The sequence below is a fragment of the Labeo rohita genome, unplaced genomic scaffold, assembly GCF_022985175.1.
Source record: "Labeo rohita strain BAU-BD-2019 unplaced genomic scaffold, IGBB_LRoh.1.0 scaffold_2316, whole genome shotgun sequence".
Taxonomy (NCBI): domain Eukaryota; kingdom Metazoa; phylum Chordata; class Actinopteri; order Cypriniformes; family Cyprinidae; genus Labeo; species Labeo rohita.
In genome coordinates this window covers 1-8,174 of record NW_026128568.1, presented here as the reverse complement: position 1 = coordinate 8,174, position 8,174 = coordinate 1, and the positions used below count along the sequence as shown (strand labels likewise).

At 40.3% G+C, this 8,174-nt stretch overlaps 2 long non-coding RNA genes across 2 annotated transcripts; both read right to left on the bottom strand.

The window, feature by feature from the left end:
* Positions 1-42: 42 nt before the first annotated feature.
* Positions 43-4,537, bottom strand: LOC127159592 (uncharacterized). Its single transcript, XR_007826498.1, has 3 exons — positions 4,449-4,537; positions 224-271; positions 43-124 (listed from the first exon to the last, which is right to left on the bottom strand). It is a non-coding gene; the product is annotated as an uncharacterized LOC127159592 (long non-coding RNA).
* Positions 4,538-5,658: 1,121 nt separating this feature from the next.
* Positions 5,659-8,130, bottom strand: LOC127159591 (uncharacterized). Its single transcript, XR_007826497.1, has 4 exons — positions 7,450-8,130; positions 7,266-7,313; positions 6,613-6,663; positions 5,659-5,748 (listed from the first exon to the last, which is right to left on the bottom strand). It is a non-coding gene; the product is annotated as an uncharacterized LOC127159591 (long non-coding RNA).
* Between the last annotated feature and the right edge of the window lie 44 nt (positions 8,131-8,174).

The window sequence follows — 8,174 nt, the reverse complement described above, 5'->3', positions numbered from 1 at the left end:
ATGAATGTACATAATAAAACAAGACTTGAGATTTATCAGTGCACCTTCACCAAACTGTAGGCTTAATCTTCTGTGTTTGAGTGAACTGGTTTTCAGGGATTGTGGAGTACAGGTGATATGCATTCTTATGGAAAAAGAAAGAAAGTAAACGTGTTAGTATTCCACTCATGATGAACAGTTAAGTGGTTATGCGTGTTTGGTGTGTGAAAGTGTTCACACATACCTCATTTTCCTGTGTTTCGCTGTTTCTGTTGTTCATTCATCAAAGCATCTGTAATGCAATGCAGAATCGTTTAAACCAGTCATATCAATTTAATAAAACTTTGATGTATTTTAAGCCTTAACACTTCGCACAGCAGAATCATTTCTTCACAGACCCGTTCTGTGCATCAGTGTTGTTATGAAATTAATACTTGTCCTGCGTCCTCCATATTAGCTCACTGTGTTTGGGCAACCAAATTTCTCAACACCTAAATGTGGACAATGCTGTAGCGTCTGGACCAATCAGACATACATTAATTGTTACATTTAACAAATAGTCTTTAAACACAACAGGCCAGCTACATGCTGGAGCTCTGGAGACAACCCCCCCAAAGCAACTAACACCACAAAAGGGCTCAGTTGCCAGGACAATGATCTGATATCACAGGTTTTATTGGCTCAAGGAATGCAAACGGAGCACACTACATTTCTCTATAGGAAAGACACAATGCCTATAGAAATGGACTCTTTCCTATTCATTCACAGACAAACCTTTCTTTGACCTTCCTATTACACATAGCCCAGGTCATTGTGTACAGTACTACTGCATTGTATTTTAATTTTGTCTGTTGTATTTGTATTTGTCTTTCTACTGTTTTATGCATGCATTATGATAGATGACTAGTTATACAGCCCACCTATGTCATGTTTGGACTCTTTTAACTCGTATTTTGATGATCTAAAAGATGATGTAAATTAGATGTTGATACCCATGCAACATATTTGTCACATTCATGTCTGTGCTTGTCATTGGTTTCTCCCATTGTCTCCCCCTGTTGTTGTATTGACTTTGGGTTCTCCCTGATTATTGTCGACACCTGTCTGTAATTAGTCTCACCCTTTATAAGTCTGCTTGTATTCTGAGTTCTCTGTCGGTCCTTAATGTTGTTTTGGAGTGTGTGGATGTATCGCTGTGTTCCTGCCTGTTCCTGCCTGTTCCTGCCTGAGTCGTATGAAGATTTATATTAAAGTGTTTGTTTGTATCGTATCTCGTTTCCCGTCTCGTCCGTCCAGCACTACACATAACAGAAGGACTGACCGAAACAGTTTTTTCCCGGCGTTTCCCTGCTTTATTTTCCATTTTTTCCTGAGTGTTTGTTTTTTGTTTTTTTGTTATGGATAACCCCGCCGTCCTCCTCCTTCTCCTGGAGCAGGGAAATCGCTCTCTCGTGGACCACACTAGAGACTTCGTGTACCTCGCACCACTCACGCACTACCCGGACAGCTGCTTGTGCACATTCTACCGTGCAGGACTTAACATCGCCACCAAAGCGCAGCTGTCCGGGGAGGGTCCACGAGAGAGCATCGCCGACTACATCGAGTGGGTGCTGGTGTCCTGCAGAGCTTCGTTGACCGCGAAGGATGACACCAGTCCCACTCAAGACCCAGAGCCCAGCCAACCAGCATCCCGACATGTGGAGTTTGAGCCCGAGCCCACCGCGGATGACGAGCCAGAGCCACGAGCGACAGAGCCAGAGATCGCCACAGAGCCAGAGCCCTACACGTCCGATCAGGTGCGAGAGCCAGCTACAGCTACCACGACGGGGGAGTGCAACATGGAGCAAGTGAGGGCTATGGAGAGCCCTGCTCACTGCACCATTGCTGGGGGTGAGCTGGAAAACAACTCTGGGGACTTGATTGACTTCTCTTCTGAAGTTCTAGAAAATAACTGGGGATTTAATAGACTTCTTTACGGAAATATCTACCTGTCATGATATACCTGCCTGTATGGAATTCCCACCCACCCTCCCTCTTATGCCTATGACAACGTCTGTCTGGTCACCGCTGTCCCCTGACAGCCCCTCTGCTCACCCTCAGCCCACCACCTGTGCAGTGGGCTCGCCGCGGGTCTGCTAGCTTCCATCGGTGTCAGGGCTGGAGGATCCCTCATCTCCGCCTCCAGCCTCAGAGTCCAGAACTCCGCCGCGGCCCTCCGACCCTGCGGCTCCACCACGGCTCTCAGCGCCCTCGTCTCCATCGTCGCCCATCGGTCCAACAGCTCCACCGGGCTCCCTCGTCTTTCCGGCTCCGCCCTGGTCGGTCGTCGTCCCTCCGTCACCTCAGGACTCTGTTCCTCTGGCTGCGCCTCGTCACTCCATCCCACCGGCTCCTAAGGACTCCTCCCTCCCTCCGGCACAGCCTCCATCCTTTGTCGCTCCGGCTCAGCCGCGGACCTCCGGATCTCCGCCTACGCCTTGGTCGCCAGAGCCTAGGGCTCCGCCTTGGCCCTTCGGATCCTCTGTGTCTCCCTGGATCTTCGGCTCTCCGTCTCCGCCTCCGTTGGTCGGCCCCCTGGAGTCGTCAGCCCTTCCTCCACCATGACTCCTCCCTCCGTCGGCTCCACCGTGGGTCGTCATCATGGCTGCGGTCTGGGTCTCTCTCTGCTTCTCCTGCTCTGGGTCCCTCCTGTTTCCTCCCTGGCTCCTCCCACCTTCGTCACCCCCCTGGACTATGTTGTGTTTATTTGAACTGTCTGTCCGGCCATGGCCTCCTGAACCGCCCACCTACTCTTCTCTTTTTTCCATGTTATATGGCGCAAGACACGCCTATTCGGAGGGGGGCGTAATGTCACATTCATGTCTGTGCTTGTCATTGGTTTCTCCCATTGTCTCCCCCTGTTGTTGTATTGACTTTGGGTTCTCCCTGATTATTGTCGACACCTGTCTGTAATTAGTCTCACCCTTTATAAGTCTGCTTGTATTCTGAGTTCTCTGTCGGTCCTTAATGTTGTTTTGGAGTGTGTGGATGTATCGCTGTGTTCCTGCCTGTTCCTGCCTGAGTCGTATGAAGATTTATATTAAAGTGTTTGTTTGTATCGTATCTCGTTTCCCGTCTCGTCCGTCCAGCACTACACGTAACAATATTAGTGTTTTAAGAATCTAATTACATATGCAAAATACCATGCTCACAGACAAAGAGTCGTAAACTTTCCCTCCAAAGGTGAAAGTTACCATTGGTTCATGGACCTCCTGGAGGCACAGCCTCCAGAGAGCTTAAAGGCAAACGGTTGACCGCCTCCCTTGTTTTTTCCTTTGCTTGCCTCTTCTCTGTCTTCTTCGTCTGCAACATCTTCCGATTGCTGCCCATGTGGAGGAACCCACGGGGAGCCTGAGCCGGCACAGGGCGTGCCCGGCGGGCCCGACAGGCCCAACATACAGAGCTGTGGCTCTCGACCACAAAGAGCCAGACAGTTCCACTCAACCCTGGAATTCATCTTCATGACTCGCCTCAGCCAGTCAGTGGTTCTTAGAGAACCTAAGAAGATGAGTTAGAACTCTTCAGGACTTCCCTAAGCGTGCGCCAGGCCTTGCGGCCTTGTCTTTCCATTCCCCAAAGATCACAGGACTTCAGCTGAGTCCCTCTCAGCTCTTGGTTCTTCTTCAATTTTCACATGGGAAGAAACTCCCAGTCACCATTGAGTCAGAACATCTTTGGAATTCATCACTCTTCAGACCCGGAAGAACGTGATTGCACTTCCAAACCCACCACTGCTCCAAACCATCTTTCACCAGAGACTGCATTTGGACACTTGTTCGACGACCAAGGCAATGCAAGTATAGTGCACTTAACTAAACAAACAAAGGTTTAGTATAAGCTGTAGACAGCACTGATAGTTTCACTCAGGTGGCTAACTGACTCTTTTCATAGCTTCATTTCCTTGTCTCTCTCTAACTGCTTCTCACTGACCATTCCCCCATGTATGAGTGATTTCATGTTTGTTTGTTTAGATTAGTATGTGTTAGTCCTTCGTTAATAAACTATTGTGCACAAATTACATGAGTTTTGATTCTGATTCTGCCTTGCAAGTTAATGTCCCTTTACGATTCCGATTCGAGCTACATGCTCTAGTGCAACGGCACTTTAAGGAATTTATTTTCTGTGGCCAAGAAAATATCATTTCTTAGTGTTGATGATAAATTATGCTGAATGTTCGCTGGGCGAACAGATTAGTTGATGGAAAATTGATTCTGCTACAGTTTCTACTGGCAGCTGATATAAATAATTGTAATTAATCATAATTAATTGTAATTATTTATATACATTTCCCTTTGAGCTAAATCGCGACAATGCTTTTTGTACTAGAGAGGAAGTTTCAAGTTGTGAAACCACTGTGTGTGAATTAGGCCTATATAAAAACGAAAGAAAAATTTGATTCCTGATAATATGACAAAGAAACATTTCCTCACCTGAAGGCTGGTAAATTACATTTACAGACGTAATGTGTAGTGTGGGATTTGCTGTGCTGTCCTGATGTGACTCTGGGTGTTCGAGGCCTTTGAAAAAACAGCATAATGAAAAGAGTCAAACAGAGTCAATAGAAAACCATCCAAAATAAAAAGACAAATGTGAAATTGCATCACTTTGTGTGTATATGCATCATGTTTCATTTGACATCAGTGACACCAAACACAATCAATACATGTCTTGGTACCAAACATGATGCACAATGATTGAATCAATGCATTTACAAATTAGATGTGAGAGCTATAGAGTACCATAGTGGTGACGTATTTTTGTAGGTCAAAACCCTGAAATGAGGTAGCATTTTAAAAATGCATCTTCACTGCAGCAATCTACACCGTAAAGGGGAAAGATCTTTGTATGACTTCTGAAAACTTGGAATATAGAGTGCAAGTTGTTTGCAGTACCTTTTTTGAGACATTTATTGTAAATGATTTTAATTTTGGTGTGAACTGTTCCTTTAAGAGAAGATGTGGCCTGTAATACTGATCTGCTGAAGGCTTGAAGGGTGAAATGGCTGTGAGAAGCTGTGGTCACTGAACAATGTTTCAAACTATAAGTTTTAGTTGGTGACATCTGTTAGCTACTGTGCTTTTTAAGTTATCTGAGATAATTTCCTGAAAATGAGGTTCTCTTACCTCCTGATATGGGCTGAGATGTGGCTGGTACGGAAGTGATCAGAGAATATGTCTTTGAAGATGCAGAATAACTCTAAATACCAAACAATAATTAAGATCAAGTTCCTTTCTTATGTGCTATGATTTATTCTAAATATATTTGTTACTTTTAAAGATTTTAAATGCACCGATACTCACTATACCAGTTCCTTGACTGGGCGCATCTCGTTTTAATGATCTCATTTTATTGCTAAGGGTCAAATATTGATCTTTATTACATCTTTTAATGCATGTATATATCAGATAAAAAGCTAAACATCTACACATACAGCTCCTGGATTGCAAAAATGTTTTTTGCTGGAAAGAAAAAAAAATATAACCATCACAGACTACTAAATCAAATGCATGAAAAAAATACTTACTCTTTTCCTCTTTTTTTACCTAGAAAAATAGTAAGCTGCATTATATTCCTGTACATTACTTTGATTGAATTTCTATTGTTTTAAATTGTACGTTATAAAAGAATTGACATTTAAAATACTTGCAAACCAGCACAGACAGATGAGTCCAATGAGTCCAGACAAGATTATAGTAACACCAATGGAAACTGGCACTATAAACCATATATCTGTGTCAAAACAAAACCAACACTTTAATACATGTGCATTATCATGTTTAGTATGGATGCTCCAGATACATCATTTTACCTGACAATTTAAGTGATGCACAAAAAACTGAGAAAGATTTTTTATTTTTATTGTGTGTAAGGAACAAATCAATTAAAAGCATATTGTTTCAGTCTGCAATAGTGCTGTCAAATGATTAATCGTGATTAATCACATACAAAATAAAAGTTTGAGTTTGCCTAATATGTGTTATACTGTGTGTAATTATTATGTATATATAAATACACACAAATTAATGTATATATTTAAGAGAAATATCTTATGTAAAAAATATTTTTTATTTATATATATAATATAAATTATATAAAAATTATAATAAATACATATACTTGTAAATATTTCTTAAATATATTCATAAATGTATTTGTATTATATATACATAATAATTATACACAGTACACACAAATATATTAGGCAACCTCAAACTAATTGAGTTAAATTGAGAATTGAATTAATTACAATTAATCGTTTGACAGCCCTATAGTCGGAAAAGTTTAAAAATGGATAGAATGTTAATAAAAATTCATAATTTCATAAATAAACAAGTAGTAACCATATTGAATACGCAGCATATTCATGAGATTTGTCTTTGTTGAAATCTCAGTGTTTACTGCTTACATTAAGGAGCTACCACTATGAGTTATTGATGTACCAATAAACTCTGAAAATAATTCCCAGCTATTTTTGATCTTTTGAATCCAACATATTAATTCTACACACTGGCTTTTTCAGTTTTAGTTTTCATAAAGGAATCATTTCTCAGATTTAATCTAGAATAACCATAAAAGCTATTATTAGAAACTTACCAGTTTTCATGGCTGTTGTAGTAGTTTGTTCAGTGGTGGTTGATGTTGAAACTGCAGAGAGAATTTACCAGCATTATAGAGAGTCATTTTACATTATTATGAAGCTTTAAAGAAAAGCTTGCTTGTTGAACATACCAAACAAAAAAAAAATCTTGTTAGTCCTTTTCTAATGTGTGGTTTTGGAGGGAAAACAACAGCATAAACATCAGTATTAACAAATGGTTTGATGAATTTAGTGACACATTTTCACGGGTACAACAGCTTGTAACTGGGGCAGTGCCCTCAAAGAAACACCTTTATATCTTCTTCACCCCTTCAGGTATAATATATGTGTATTAGTAGTATTAGTGGTAATATTTTCCCTTAAGGTCATATGTACTCTTATAGTCTATTAAAAGGGTCTTTATATATATATATATATATAAGGGTCTTTATACGTATAACTTACTGAATCAAATAAGTTATATGTAGATTTTTGTTGTTAAATTCATTTTACATTAATATACTGCATGATATGATGAGAGAAAATTGTTTTCGTTTTTACAAATATTTAGCATAGCAGTTTTGTGTTGTGAGTGAATGAAGAAGAACCTTCAGAGTCATTTCTTAAATTTAATCTAGTATAATCAGAAAATGTGTTATCAGTAGCTTACCTGTTTTACTGTATGTTGTTGTTTTAGCAGTGGACATTACAGTTGAAGCTGTTGAAAGGGCATTGTGTGGTGATGCAAAGTAGTTGGTGTTTGACCAGTAATCATGAGCTTGAAAGATTTATTATCGTTTTGAGAACATTCAGAATGGAGTAAGAATAACTGATTTACAAACTCAATTACTCACTGGTTTTCATGGTTGTTGTAGTAGTTTGTTCAGTGGTGGTTGACACTGAAATTGCAGAGACAATTTATTACAGGGAGTCAGTTTACATTATTTACAAACTTTAAAGAAAAGCTTGTTTGTTGAAGGTACAGGTCCTTCAAATTAAAAAATGTTAATTCTTTTGTAATGTGTAATTTTGGAGGAAAAACAACAGCACAAACATCAGTATTAACAACTGATTTCATTAATTTAGTGATGTACCTTTATGTAACGGGAGTTTTAGCCCGTTGTGTAGGGGAAAATGAATAACGGCTGCCCTGGCAGTTCGGATAGCGAAAGGATCTTAGTCCCTGTTCTCCAAGCTTTTTAGTCTCTTTACACACTTATGTATGTATGTGGTTCCTCACCTTATTGTGTTGTGACACTAAAGATCGACAAGGGTAGGCTTCAGGTTTACACGGTAGCCTCCTGAAGTAAACTGCATATGTGAGAATACTGTCTGATATGCCCCTCCCTTCCCGGGTCTAATAAAGTAAGTGAGACTACCCTACTCCCTGGCAGCTTTCCACAAAAAGATACACTGTAGATAGGTGCAAAAGGAAATACGATTTATTCTTTTAGATTTCCTTTTCCTATGATTACTTATTCTCACTGTTTGAGCAATCAAGTAAATGACAAAAGAATAAAAGGGTTTACAGTTGTTGTGTTGTCTTTTGAAATCACACTATCACCTTCCAATACAACAG